This window comes from Trachinotus anak, unplaced genomic scaffold (assembly GCF_046630095.1).
Source record: "Trachinotus anak isolate AG129_WGS33_773 ecotype Australia unplaced genomic scaffold, CSIRO_AGI_Tana_v1 ptg000016l, whole genome shotgun sequence".
In the NCBI taxonomy this organism is placed as follows: Eukaryota; Metazoa; Chordata; class Actinopteri; order Carangiformes; family Carangidae; genus Trachinotus; species Trachinotus anak.
This window is the reverse complement of record NW_027273867.1, coordinates 20,415,432-20,430,609: the sequence shown is the minus strand read 5'-3', so window position 1 is coordinate 20,430,609 and position 15,178 is coordinate 20,415,432. Positions and strand designations below refer to the sequence as shown.

General features: G+C 40.6%; 1 protein-coding gene and 2 non-coding genes across 13 annotated transcripts in view; all 3 read left to right on the top strand.

Annotated features, from left to right (window-relative positions):
* rbm43 (RNA binding motif protein 43) overlaps nucleotides 1–15,178 on the top strand; it is a 63,621-nt gene that overhangs the window by 43,398 nt on the left and 5,045 nt on the right. For 8 of the 11 annotated variants that reach the window (XM_071499828.1, XM_071499829.1, XM_071499822.1 and 5 more), the window contains 5 exons: nucleotides 10,001–11,147; nucleotides 11,383–11,422; nucleotides 12,029–12,102; nucleotides 12,905–13,047; nucleotides 13,203–15,172. The gene's annotated coding sequence lies outside the window, so the exon portion shown is untranslated. Of the gene's footprint in view, nucleotides 1–622; nucleotides 5,239–10,000; nucleotides 11,148–11,382; nucleotides 11,423–12,028; nucleotides 12,103–12,904; nucleotides 13,048–13,202; nucleotides 15,173–15,178 lie in introns of all 11 variants that reach the window. The other 3 variants (XM_071499827.1, XM_071499825.1, XM_071499833.1) reach the window with 1 other exon arrangement.
* LOC139634697 (small nucleolar RNA SNORA9) lies at nucleotides 11,610–11,743 on the top strand. The gene has a single exon (XR_011694034.1). It is a non-coding gene; the product is annotated as a small nucleolar RNA SNORA9 (small nucleolar RNA).
* Nucleotides 12,587–12,720, top strand: LOC139634696 (small nucleolar RNA SNORA9). The gene has a single exon (XR_011694033.1). It is a non-coding gene; the product is annotated as a small nucleolar RNA SNORA9 (small nucleolar RNA).

The window sequence follows — 15,178 nt, the reverse complement described above, 5'->3', positions numbered from 1 at the left end:
CCACAGGACACTTCATTTATTCAGAATAACAGATGTAGGAAATGCTGAATGAGAGACTGCACTGAGTTACAGGAGACAGTGGAGCAGACGTCGGGGATTATACAGTGTCCATCATGGTCTCGCACCACGGCACGCCAGCTCTCCTGTGTTGGTGTTTTCCCTCCTTCTCTTCTCTCTGAGATTTAACACAAACTCACTTGTGCACATTTGTCTTTACTGATGTAGTTTGTCTTTTAAGTGTTGTATGTATGAACAGCTGAATCTGCCCCGAAGTGCCGCCTGTTCGCCCGCCACCAGATCTCAACAACAGCTGGAGGAGCGGGGACACAAATAAGCTGAAATCAGGGGGAAAAAAAGGACAGACACACCAAACTTAAAGAGATTAAAGCTCTGATTTGTACTGAATGTACTGACACAGTCTGTACTGATGGTGCAGAATTTTAAGCTGATCTCTTTGCAGCACAGAAAGGCTTAATGCACAGAAAAAGAACTACCCTGTATATGGGTTATCTTTTAAGATGGGTCTGTCTTAGGTAGAGACTTTAGGGCTTGTGTGTTTTTATCAGGCTGATGGCCCCTCAGGGCCCAGTGAGTATTTTAATGTCATCAGTGTTTCCTTCAGAGACATCAGAAGTGAGCTGAGCGGTTCCCAGCAGCACTGTGGATGACTTGGACTTCGCCCCCTGCAGATATGCTCTTTGCTTGGCTCTGACTCAAGTGTGTCTGGCTAATTATAGCAGCTCACCACCCAGGACGGCCTCAGACATCTGGTGTTATGTGCATTTGTTACTCCTCCGTTTCTAACGGGCTCCTGCTGAACAAAGTTCGCTCAGAGACAACACCTTGTTTTTGTTATTTAATCTGTGCGCTGTGCTGTTTTCTGCTGGTAACGCAGCGTGAGGTCGTCCAGCTCCCCCTCCGCTAACTGCTGTCAGATCAAAGACATTCCTCTAGGAGATGTCACTCCACAGAAAATGTGTTCATTTTCAGCTGTTGAGTGTTTTATCACGTAGAGTTACTTTTTGATCACTTTGAAAATAAATTATATCATTTGTGTTTTTATGCCTCCACAGACACAGCCAGGGCCATTTTTGGATGTCCGTCCATCTGTATGTCCCGTTCTTGTAAACGTGATATCTCAGTTACATCTTGGGGGAATTTGCTTAAATTTGTCACAAACATTCACTTGGACTCAAAGATGTATTGATTAGATTTTGGTGTCAAGGTCAGGATGACCTCACATCCTTGTCAATGCTGTATATCAGGAACACCCAGAGGGAATTTCATTACATCTGGTGCAAACATTCACCTGGACTCAAGTATGAACTATTAGAATTTGGAGGTCAAAGGTCAAAGGTCAAAAAATGTTTTTGGTCGTAACTCAGGAATTCATTCACTATTATGATACAATAAAAAACGTGTAACAGGATAAAATGTTGAAGTGATGACATTTTATATGCAAATACTCAAAGGTCAGCATCTCACAATATTTCATTTTTAAGTATTAATCTGACAAAATAAGCAATTTGAAGGATGTCACCTTAGGTTGTAGAAAATTATGACGGGCATTTCTCATTATTCCTGTTCTTGATTAATGTGTTGATTTCTTTTTCAGTTAATACATCGTTACTGTGCCGGAAATTATTGCGGGAATGCACATCCTGTTTGCCTAGATTCTTAAAATGCTTGTTTTGTTCAACCAACAGTCCAACATGGAAAGATAACAAATTTATGATGATATTAAACTGCAAAAATAACAAACTTTGCTGGTGTCAGCCTCTGAAAGGTGAGAATTTGCTGTATAAATCTAATTTTGCAATTCAGCATTGCATTTTGGACAAAATAAGCAATTTGAAGGCCTCGGCTTCAGTGTATTCTGAAATTTTATAGATTAAACAGTGGATTCATTGAAAAATTAATTCACAGAATAATCAACAGTTAATAGTATAATTAGTTTCCATGTGATTTGTAAAGTTATAAAACTGCTGTTCAGTGAGAAAATTAGTTTCCTGGGTAAGGAAAGTTTGCAGAGAAAGTACTGAGTATGTCTTATATTTACTTTTACCACAATTAGCTGATGCTTGCAGATGATGTGGAGCAACAAATCAAACAGCAGAATAAGCTTAAATTTCCAGATCAAAAGCAGCAGTGGATGCAAATAACCATAAGGTGAGAGTTGGGTCAGAGCCTTCTGAGACATAGATGAATGCGGATAAACAAAAGCTCCGAGCCAAAAGAAAAAACAACATCAAAATAGAAATAATTACAACAGCAGAGTTTTGTTCCCACTATCCAAATGAACCTGATACAGTTTAGCTCAGACTGGCAGAGGATCCTGTCGGATTTGGGCTACAGATAATGGACTTAAAGACAGATCCCTGCAGCCGTGTCCCTCTTTTCTCAATGAGAGCTCTAATCACTGAGCCCACTGATGTGGAAACTTGCCCGAGGATCGCAGTCTCTCTGAGCGTGCCGGACTGTGATGGTCACATTGATCGACTGCAGTCAGCTGATTCGTCTGGAAAATTCCACCCATGTTTCCCATACAGAGCATTTGAAACATAACCTGTGCAATCACAGGCACGAGGTCACCCACTCCATCATATGAACCACTGAAAACTTACATCAGATTTACCTAATGCTGACTGATGGCTGTTTTCCCCCAGTGAGTCAAGATGCAATGTTCCCAATTAGAGCTAATCATAATTTTATTAGATTGTATTATACAAACATTTTATAACTGTAAAATGGTTTAGGAATGACTAAAGTAATTCAGGTCGTTATGGTGATGTTTAGAGGTTTATTTTCATCCTTCTCCTCATAAACGACCCAACAGCGTCCAGTGATGCAGCTGAAAATCCCTCTGTGATAATTAAGACGTGTGGCTCGTGTAGGTGTTGGGCTGCAAATGAACACAGGTGTCAGCAGGAGGGAGACCACATAATGTCAGCTCCTGACAAACATGTTACCATGGTTACGAGCTGCTCACCTGGCCTCATCTCACGCTGCCTTCGGCCTTTGGTTGCGAGTCAAGAGCAACCTGCACTTGAGTTAGCAGGTTAACAGGATTGACTCGCTGACAAACACGGAGGCACAAGGCTGAGTTCACAGTCAGCGACTGTTCAACAGTCAGGTAGAGGTGGTGTTTGATTTTACAAGAGGACTTAGTGACTCATCGTTTGACGAACGTGAGCCAATAACAAAACTTCACAGATTTCAGTGAAAGAATTTGTGAAATGAAATCCCTCAAGGCTAAAATGTGGGCACGTATTTTATCCCTCTGACCCCCTATCTTACAGAAACTAAGTAGTATATCCCAAAAAAACACTTTTTTACACCTTGCTTAGGACTCACTCACACCAGCATTTAGTGAAATTGCAGGTCACAATCAACTCATTTAAATTAAATTGATGTATTTGTTCATGGAGGTGCCTTCAGATTTCACTCTGCTGAACTTTGACATACAAGTTTCTGCCACTGACACACTGCAAATCATCTGACTGTTGTGAAACCTGCTAAGTCTTTGGACATGCAATACTGTATATTAGGGATGGGCTGTACAAAGTTTTATTTTGCTTTGATACCAAATGTTATGAAATCTGGAATCACCAATATCAATGATAATGTTTAATCATTAAAAGTGATCAGTGTACTGATGGAAATAAGTCCAGGACTTTATTGCTTTATTGCTTTTTATATCAGAGAGAGGTGAAAAGGTTAAGCGATCTGGCTGATAGAGAAGGGCACAACGGACCTTGTGCATAACTTGTATGAATGGATATTTCCCCAACATTAAGGAAATTATCATATTCGTTCTGTCACAACATCCAGTGTTTGTAATCCTGCTCTTCTGAATGAGAGGCAACTCAAATAGAGATCTCCATATCCATTTTCCACAAATCAATCCACTGCAAAACCCACAATTTTACCACCTATTTCAAGAGGACATGCAAATGATTTTGTGCTCTTTTCTGGTGGAAAACCTGCGAAACCAGCAGTATCTTCAGCAGCTCATTCACATGAACAACATGACGCGCAGTATACCAGAAATCAGGACATATTTTAAGGGAGCAAGGGAAAAACTAAGTACCATAATCAGATAAAGTCACTGATGCATTCAGACATGTGGAGTGCTGTGGAGAGATGGTGGAAACAAACATCCATCCTCCCCACAACTGTCCCTAAAACATGTGTAAAAGGATTAAATCCATCAGAGGAAAAAATATCCCTGTTGCCATTAGCCACTGTTAATTGATTTTCCTGGGTAGATCAAAAAAATGTTCCCGCATGGGCGCCATTAAACCGCAGATAGCTTGACTCCTGGCAGGAGACGCGGTGACACTGTGGCTTCGGTTTGAACGACTCCCACAGGTAGGCCGAGAAACAGACGACCAATTATAACCGGCAGCGGCAGATCAGCATGTTCTGGGCCGGACCTCCTCCCTCTAACCTGGCCTGTTGTCAAGCTGCTTGTGCTCAGCCCCCCGCCTCTGTCTGCCTCCTCACATCTACTTCACAATTACTGCCTGTCTGATGGAGTGATAATCAGTGCAGCAATCAAATCAGGCCTCAGATCCACTCCTGTGTTTCTCAACAGCGTCTGCCAGGCTGCTGCTGCTCTGACGAGGGGCATGTGAACAACACAGGACTGAAAGCCAAACAGGGACGTTCAAGAGTAAACCGCGACTGTCCATAATCACCAGTGGTCTGTTCCTCCCCATAAAGCAAGTTAAAACCATCAGACAGGGTGGATTTACAAGACAGAGAGGAAGCATCTAATAGGACTTTGATGAAACATACAGTATTAATATTTTTCTGTGGCGAAGGTGGAACCAAGAGCAAAGGTAAACGCTCTGCCGTTGTTCCTCATGCTAACGAAGGACAGGATGCACTGTCCCTCCAAGCTTTACCAAACAGCTTGATTAAAGTTTTCCCTGCTGGTTTCCTGCTGGAGGCGGGTGGTGGTGGTTGTTGCTTGACAAGCGCTTCGGCTTTTGTTGCGTTGACAAGACAAGAGGTTAAAATACACCCTCTGAGCAGCACTATGATTGGACGACACAGTGAGTCGCTATCTGAAAGAAGGGATGGGCTGGGGCTAGCTGGTTAGCGTGCTAACTACAGTAGAAGATGTGATAGAGACGAGTTCACATTGGCGTTGCCTTCCACTGATGGAGACAGCTCTATGGCGAGTGAGGGAATGAAGTTTGATGCTGAACTTGCAATGTTTCTATTACACTGGTAAGTAAACAGCTGTTAATGCTGTTTAGAAGAGTTGTTTGACATTTGGGAGATTTGCACAGGGGGAAACAGGTAGTTTAGCTCTGCCTGAAGGTAAGAATATCAGCTCACTGATTAACATCTACATCAAGTTCATCTTGTTTGTTGAATCAGTGCAAAAACAAACTTAGCTATTTCATGTAAGAGCTATTTGCTGGGCCGCTTCTCTGCCATGTGCAGTGACTTCCTGGAGTTTCTGCTGTTTGTCAGGTAATCTCAAGGTGCCAACAAGACTTCAAGTACATTGCAATAACTGTATTTCATTAAATGTCAAACTCTTCCTGTAAGGCTGTGAGGCTGCCATGCACTTCCTGAAGCAACGCAAACAAGACAAAGAGTCGACAGCGAGGCTAGCAGCTAAACGATGGCACGCCTCACAACGCTAACATGCTGATGTTTAGCAGGTATCTCAGTTTACCGTGTTAGCATGCTGACAATTGCACCAAGCAATTAGTACTAAATACAAAAGACAGCTGAGGCGGATGATTTGCATATATTTGGTCATAACCAAAGTACTGAACAAGTTGAAACTTTGATCTGATGAAAAGGTAAGGCATCACTAATGACGTCGTTAGGACTCATCCTCTGGGCACCACAAATGTCTGTACAAAACTTCATGGCCTCATCCATTGCTATCCAAAAAGCTGTGCTGCTATCATGGTTAAAGCTTCCTCTGGAGTGCATCCAGCAAAAGGAAAAATGCTCTTTTCTAGTGTGTATCTGAGTGTTTTTCCATCAGCTGAGCCTGTATGTGAAACATAAAGATGGATCAGATTAAGTGTGTGTCAACTGCATGTGGATGAAAGCCCCTATGTGACCTGAGGATATTTCCACATGCTCAGACGTATCAGTCACTCGTCTGTCAGTATCAGCCCATGTTCCCTGACTGTGACGAAAACTCGTAATTCTCATTTGTCCCACAGACTGAAAGATTCAGCTCACAAACTGGAAAAAAACTAATGTGACAACCTTCATTGTCACTCATTGTAAATACTTGATGTGCTGCCGGTATTTTTATAGCCTGTACTTCACAGGGAAGTCGGAATCGCAATAAAATGTGAAAACAAAACAATAATCACCTCCCTTTTCTGTTGAATGATTGCAACATATGTTTGAGTAGGCTGCAATAAAACTTCTGTTGTGATCATAAATGTACTCTTATCACTGGTGTTATTGCTTTACCTTGTGAAATACCACATTCCTGTTAGCTCAAGAACAAAACATCTTGATCTCCTTGTACTACAAACACTCATGAGTAACAATTTTTCCAGCACGGCAGGTTGTGAAATCCAGACACAGCGTGCAGAGGCCAGTGTGAGGCGTCCTGCTGAGTAATGCTGCACAAAGACTCATGTGCAGGACATGCTACTCTGAGATAAGGGGTATTTAAGCTTCTTGACTCCAATAAAAGACACTGGTTGCGTGGTATTCACTGATGATGTACATTTCCCAGTGCTCATGGGCAGATATGACGCTGGGAGGTGAGCTTGGGCGAGAGTATCTGCAGAGTCATGACGCTCAGACAGTGTGTCAGGTGATAAGGCTATTAGGGAAGGATCTGGCCTCCTTAAATAACCTGGATTTAAGCCTTCCATGGTGCCATTGAGAGAAAAATAGGGACGGGAAAAGCTGGTTAGGTTGTGGAAGAGGGCACGGATGGGGTGAAAGAGGTGGCGATATGGTGGCACACAAGAGGAGGAGGAGGAGGAGGAGGAAGAGGAGGGGTTGGGTGGGGTGGGAGAGAAAAAAAGCTTAGTGGCTGACTCAGAGTCACAGAGAGGGAACATCCTGCTTCAAGTCTTGTGCAGCGTTAAGAGGCTGACTCAGTCTGCAGTGTGGTGGGAAAATCATGTGCTGGAAAACTTCTTAGTGTGCGATCCAGCTCCTGAATTACAACCACAAACGCAAATGCACTGGATGCATTCTGCTGAAGTGTCCAGGGCTTCATCTGTGTGGAGTTTTGTTAATATTGTCATCTTATAAAGTTAATGTGGCAAACAAGTTAACAAGCAGTGGTTTATCGTGGTGTTGAGCAGATGCCGCGCAACATGAAGTTGTGTTTTGTTTACACCTGGTGTCCAATATTATTTGTCCTTTCAGCTCTTTGCTTAGTAGTTAAGATGAAGTTGGCTAACTTTATCTGTCTGCTGTTTGGTTTGGGGCAGGTAGCTTTCAGTGGGTTTTTAAAGCTTTTTAACCTGATAATATAAATGTATTGATTATATCTATTTAAAAGGGTAGATATTTTCAAAACAATCTCACCACAAGGTTCATTGAACAGCAGTTTTCAGATTTCATCCAATTTAAGTTACAAACTCGATGCTATAACAACATCTAAATAATATTCGCAAGTGCAAAACTCACCCCAAGTCTAGACAACTGCTTTACATGATTACTCCTCTAATAGAACAAACTGTTTAAACAGTCAAACTTTATTGATGCAGTGAAACCTGATGATTTAACTACATCTCTTGAGTGATAATAACAAGTGACAATGCCAGAGAAAGCTGCAACTGATGCAAGAGAGGATCATAATGCCATTACAGCTCCACACCGCCTTCCTCTTGACCACGAGGAATGAAGAATTTCACATCATTTTGGCAAGCAGGGATCAGGTGAAACGGATTATGTGCTCATTAGGCCCCAAAGTCTGAATCAAACCTCAATTATCCTCAAACTGCAGCCTTTACAAAGCCTCTCAAATCGCTGCGTGGTTTCATAAGAGCTGCTGGGAGCTGCTGCATGGGGGAACCAGCTGGAGCCTCAGCTGCACCTCAGCTCTCCTTGTGTTTCAGTCACTGATGCTGCAGCCAAATCAGACTGAACCGTGGGCTCCACGTGTACGTGCCCCATCACACAGACTTAAACAGAAGGGGCCCTGCCAGTTAGAATTAAATTCAATAAATTCAAAACAAAGACAGAGCTTGCAGATCATTAGATTAGTGGGCATGGCATCGAGCTATTTATTTTGTTTATGAGAACAGTCCATCTTTTCATACAAGATTTTAAATCTGAAACAAACCTGCCTCCTGTATCGATCAAAACCCAAATAAATGTGTGTTTTAGTGAAATAAACATACACACTTTATGTATGTGTGAAAATCAATCGATCATTTCAGTCATTTATCATGCAAAAATGCCAGATTTGCAGGTTGTGGCTTTTCACATGTGAGGATGTGTTGCTTCTTTCTGTTTTATATCATTGTAAACTTAATATTTTCGAGGTTTTGGACGGTCATTCGGACAAAAAAGCAATCTGGGTTACGATTTAATGATTAATTCATAATGAAAATAATTGTTAGAGCTCCATGAATCAGTAACTACAGCAGTCTCTCAGACAAGGTGGCATCTCCTGCAGCTCAGCGATGGCAGTCAGCTGACAGGACACACCACACTCACACATTCACACAAAGGCATGATTCACATGACGACCCAGTATGCTCTAATGCCACTTACATAACTCCCACACTCAGTCTTTAGTTTAAAGTAGAAACACCCTTGTTATATACACTGCATGTACGGTATATTGTGCAGGAGTGAAACAAACGAGGATATGAACACACTCAAAGGCTGGAATGACCTCAAAGTGATTCTGAGAAAAGGCTCTTAGTGTGGAGTCGTTACGTGTAACTCTCTCAGCTGCTGGTCATCACCTTTAAATGAAATCAGTGAGCGGTGACAGCATTTGGAGCCGTGTTCACTGAGCTGTCTGCTTGCCAAAAGGCATTCAGGCAGATTACCGCTCTTGCCCGGTGATGGAGTGGTTTCTGTGACCAGGCCTCAGTCCTCTGACGTCTGACACAGGTTTGATTCAGTAGACTAATCTCTTTCACTTGATTAAGATTCAAAAGATCTGTGTTGTACTTAAGCATCGCATAGTTGTTTATAGACTTTTGTTCCAAATTTGATGCAAACTCTTACTGCACCAATAAAACTTGTAGAACTCTTGTAAAACTCCAGAAATAACATTTACATATTATCACCATATGAACCTGTTAGCAAGCAGTTGGATTTTTCTCGACAGCTGAAACCTTTCACATTACATGTAGTCATTTGATCCATTGTAAATATAAAAATATTGATTAGTGTAGCATTGATTTTGTTAGCCTAAGGATAATCAGTGTAAAATTATCTATTAAAAATCCCACCATTAGTAACTTTCAGTTGTGAAATGTAACCCCCATCCCCAACCCCCAAATTCCCCTCAACATTACAGAGGCAATGACCCCGCTGCCCTCAGTGACACTTCTATTCTTGTCTTATTGTGGAGTCATATTAGATGTGAAAGTAAAACGTATTTTTGGGAAGGCGTTTTGGTCACTGAGTTATTTTAAGAGCTCTGCCCAGTGGCTGAAATGTGATTATCTGATTGTTGAAGCCTGGAAAATCATTTCAAGCTTTGCCTGATCTGAACTGTTCATATTGTTGTTGGTATTGTACAGACAAGTTTGTGCAGCAAAACAGACAGTCAGAATTAATCCAGGGACATGGTTGAAATAGGATTGTTCAAAGAGATCAAATTATGGTAAGTCTGCAGTACATTGAGACTTTGGAGACATAAAAGATGATAGAGCTTTTTCTTATATTTATGGCTTCAACAGAGCATTGACGCTGACATCTACTGCAGTTTTGTTTTTACACAACTTACTATAAGACACAGTCTCCCAGTCAGACAGGAAGCAGAGGAACAGCTAAAACAGCTTGTGTTTTTGTCCAAACACAGATTCAGATCGTCAGATTGGGGTCTTCATCTGTATGCCAACCATGTCAGCTGGGCAAGTGGTCAAGCATCGCTGCAGAGAAACAAACAAAGCTGGAATTCATCCTGGACGTCTGCTGATGATGCAGGCCACAACAGACGGCCAAAGAGAAGTACGGTCTGTATGGTTTGTATTGTTGTACGGCAATGCAGTCTGAGTCATCGACCACGAGTGTCCTCCTCGCGGACAGTCCAGAGCTGCCAACGCCCACCAGCAGCGGCCGTCTACTGGGTTATAAAAGCCCTCCTACATAAAAATGTTCTGTGGCGGTGGCTACAAAGCAGTTTACATTTTAATAATTGTTCATGGGAATGATTTCATTCAAAATTTCTTTATACAATATCCATTCAGATAACTGATACTATTTAATATCTGTAACAAAGGTTTAGAAAAACAATGACAATCACTACTCAAACACAATTATATATATTATAAGCAAATGTGTTAAATAAAACTTCACTTTGCTTAGTAATAAGATAATGTGTTAAACTTTCGTGTCAACAGTCAATCTTTCAATGTTTTGACTTTAACATAAGGAAATTTTTTACCATGTCCTATTTTTGACTACATGCTAAAGGTGAAAATTTGTTTTTCCATTAGGTGCAATTCTGAAATTTCCAGCATGAGGAAATGAGTCAGGCATTAGTTTCGAACATTTCGGCACCACTTTCTGATAAGGCACCATTTACTAAGGGTTTTAAGCTATAAGGCTTTATTAATGGTGAATTTCTTTCATTTCATTCAAGCTATAGTTATTATTCTTCTATCACACACTCATTCACCTTGGTTTTTTTCTTCATTTTAAAATTTTACTGAATGTCGCCGTCTTTTATAAACCCTGTTTTCTTTTGCTTGTTTGCTACTGGATTCATATTTATTCGCTTTAAACCATTTGTCTTCACATTTTGTAGAACTTAGAACAACACCATTAAATTCTGTTAAACCATGGATGTATTATAAGACCTTATAATACATCCATGTGTTAAACTAACATCTGGCAGCCATCTTTGATATGTTGCTGCCCCCTGCTGGGCGACCCCGTACATATACTTGACTTACGTCACATCCGGGCAGAGTTTTCAGTTGAAGGCAGCGGGACGACGCCGGGAGGTAAGTGAAATTAATCTTCCTCCATCGACCACAAACTGAAAAACATACCGTGTTTATAATGTTTGAAATGTGCGTAGAAACACGGTGTTTAAATGAAATGGTGTTATTTGTTGAGGAAATGTCGTTTCGAACAGTTAAAACTGGAGTAGTGTGCGCGCTGTACTTCTGCTGGCTGTGTCACAAACGTGGTTGGTTTTCAACAGCCGCCATTAATTAATTTTCCTGTTGTTTACAGAGAGGAGACGTGTGTTTCACGACCAGCAAAAAATGACAAGGTATGACAGTTTTTTTTTTTTTGTTTTTTTTTTTTAAGTACTTTTGCTGTTTATTTTTCACAGCCCATGTGAATGCATTGAACGGGGTTGAGAGAGTTTCTGCATGTTGTTCAGACAGAAAACGACAAAAAAAAAACAAACAAAAAAAAACTACAAATCCCACTGTATTATTATATTATTATTAATTCTGCAGAGCTTCCAGCGAGGCCGAGCCTGCGGTGGCTCTGTCCTTTCCTGTAGTGTCTGCTAGAGAGAGATGGGGCTGTTTGAGGCCCTGCTGTGACTCTTCATGGCAGGGTTATAGGTAAACCTCAGACAAACTGTCAGCTGTTTATTGTGTAAGTTATTATCACTAAATCTGTGCCAGGAAGGGACGATGCTTCAGCGTACCACCACAAAATATATCAACTGATTTCACTGCTTATCTGTTTAGAGGCAGCTTGGGCGGGTGAAAAATAAACAGTGTAATAGTCACTGCTGTAATAATGCAGCATGTTTAATGTGGTGCCCTGTCCTCTATAAGTGGTTAAACTCTCAACCCTTCACGACACCTTCAGTTAAACTTCTTAAAGATGTCAATACTTAAAGTAAAATGTTGTTTTACAGGACTGCTGAGATGAGGCCGGGCCCTGCCCCGCTCAGACCTCCTGACTGACCCGTGGTACTCACCAAAAACTTGGGTTTGTTTTTTTTTATTTTATTTTTTTTAAACATGGGATTTCATGAGAATATTTCTTGTCAGTTGAAAGTAGTTTGTTTGCATGTTGTTTTTATTACTCATAGTTTCTCTACACTGCCTTGTCCCTCTTCATTTTAATCTCAATATTACTTGTTAGCATATTGTTGGTTTTATTATACTCCAGAAGAATTTAAATTGCAATCACAGTGCAAGCCTGGCAACTTGGATTTCTGCTGTTAAGGATGCAACACAGCTTGAGCCAAGTCAAACAGGGAACAGATAGAACGTTGGAATGAATAATAAATCTAAAGGAAATAACTGATTTTTAATATTGGCTTCACTAGTGTTATGATTCTTTAAAATATTTCATGTGAGCCTGTGGTGCTCTGTGATGAGCAGTTGTGACTGATACAGAAATCATAATAAGTTGCCCCAGGTCTTGCTGTGTATATTTGTACTTGCTGAAAAGTAAACCTGTAGGTCTTGTGCAGACCTTCCAGCGAGGCCGAGCCTGCGGTGGCTCTGTCCTTTCCTGTAGTGTCTGCTAGAGAGAGATGGGGCTGTTTGAGGCCCTGCTGTGACTCTTCATGGCAGGGTTATAGGTAAACCTCAGACAAAGTGTTTATCGTGTTTAATATGTATCCATCATTGACAGAATTTTATTACCAAGGTTGCCAACGTGGTGCAGTGGTTGGCAGTGTCACCTCATAGCAGGAAGGTTTTGTGTTTGAACCTGCTGGCCAACTGGGGCCTGTGTTTAAATTGCCCGTAGGTGTGAATGGTTGCCTGTTTCTGTGTTTCAGCCTTGTGAAACCCATGAGTCCATGACCCTGCTAAGGATAAGTGGGTATAGCTGACGGAACGGAAATGACTTCCAGACTCCTGTGGCAGCTGTAGAGGGAGGATGACCCGAGAGTCAGCTGAAACCAACATGGAAGGATTAAAGGTCTGCAACTATACTTAAAACAACAATGACAAGAGTGTGAAGCTAAATATGGGACAAAGATGTTGATGATTGTAGATTTAAAAAACAAAACTGCTGTATTAACCAGGTTTTTATCAGTAACAACTGACAATTTTATCGCCTTTTGTTTTGTACAGGAAATAAAGCACAGAGGAAGAAACACATTGAGTCATCCAGACCCGAATCAAAGAGCAAGGCTGCTGAAGTTCATCCCGCAGACGTCTATCACTCGCATGATTTCCTAGATTTTATGAGGATTGCAGCCTATTTTGGCTTTAGAAGATAAACTTGTAACCTGTGGAGCAAAGTGGTAGATTGGGTTTTTCTGACAAGAAATAATCAAATCTTTACTGACCTCTACTGGCAAATAGTATGAACTGCAACAACATGTTCTGCACAGACTTCTCACAGGACCCCTCCCAGATGGAGAATGATATAAAAAGTAAAATCCCATTTGCACAAAACAAGGGAATACGCCAGCTGGTGAAAGCAGAGATACAGTAGAAACACTGAATAGAGATGTAACATGCAACTTACTGTGATTTTGGTTTTCTGGTTTGAGAGCGAGTCCCTAAAAAGGAGTTCACTTTCAGTTGTGTTGTGACAGGTGGAACGAAGAGGTTCAACATTTGATCTGTATTTTACAGATCTGTATGATCTCCTCTAGGAATCAAGAGGACAACACTTTTGTAATATTGGCAGAGACTCTGTACCGTATCTGAAGGAAAGTATTTCCTGGTAGTAATCATGTTTTTTACTTCCTATATACTTTCCTAATTGTAGCTGTCTGGATTATATCCCATATATTGTATTATGTTTTTCTAAAGAGATGAAACACTGTTGAAATAAACTCCATGTCAACACCCTTACTGTGGTTCTAACTTGTTTGTTATTATAGAAAATTGTAGAGAAACACTTTGCACAGTAATGTTATTACAGGATTTTCATAGAACAAGAGAATGACAGATTGAGACTATAGCTGGTTTCACATTTATCATGTTTTTGTAGAACAGGTTTTGCCTGGACTTTGGTGAACTGGTGAATGACAGATTACATTGGAAGTATGAAACAGAAAAGGTCTGCAAATCAAAATGCAATACAATTAACTTTACATGCTGATAGATGACACGTGGTCTTTCAGTACATGTGCAGTTATTGCTAGTTGTAGTTGTGCAGTAATTGCTCCAAAAATAAAGCTGTTGCTGGTTACATGAATAAAACCATCTCAATATTTGGACATGTGACTTGAGTGGAATATTACAGTGACAAAACTTGTTTGATATGAATAATTTACTATAATGTTTAAGGTTTGTGTATCACATCTTACAATGAATGTGAGATCTTTGCTGAAAAAGAGACATCTAAGGACATATAGTTGGAAACAGTAATTTAGTGCTTTGTTTAGTACTGGTCCAGATCCATGTGAGGGCGATATTGTACCACATGTATGTGGTCCAGGATCTCACTGAACTGAGAAGAAACTGCATATTTAAAAATATAAAATGGTTTTAAATCTGGATCTCATTGCTGTCATTGTGTGTATTAGAGATCTGCAGTTTGAGTCATTCTTCTTTTATCTAATGCCAATGAAATTAAAATGGGATTTCCTGTGTTTACTGTGGTCCAACAGGCATCTACTTCAAGTATATAAGAGTACCAGTCAAAAGTTTGGACACACTTTCTTTTGACTGGCACTGTATGTCTGTGGATTGAAGGAAAAAATACATGTAGTTAATCAATAACCAATCAAACAACCCTTAGCTGGGTCAATCACTGCAAACTACAACCTCAATGATAAACACACGGTTAAATCAATACCTGTCTAACTGTGGCAATCCAATGTAAACATGTAAACATTGTTATCTCATTGTTATCTCATGTTATCTATATCTATAATAATAATGATTATTATTAATTGTGAGTAATTAGATTCAACGACGGTTACGGAGAGAAAATCTAGATTGAATTTTATTTTATTTTATTTTATTTTATTTTATTGTGGAATTGTAAACTTGGAGCGGATATGACGTCAGTACTTTCGGTTTCATCCCCGGAAACTGCGTGCAGTGAGGAAGTCCAGCGAGGGAGAGGAGAAGTGATCTGGACAGTAAGT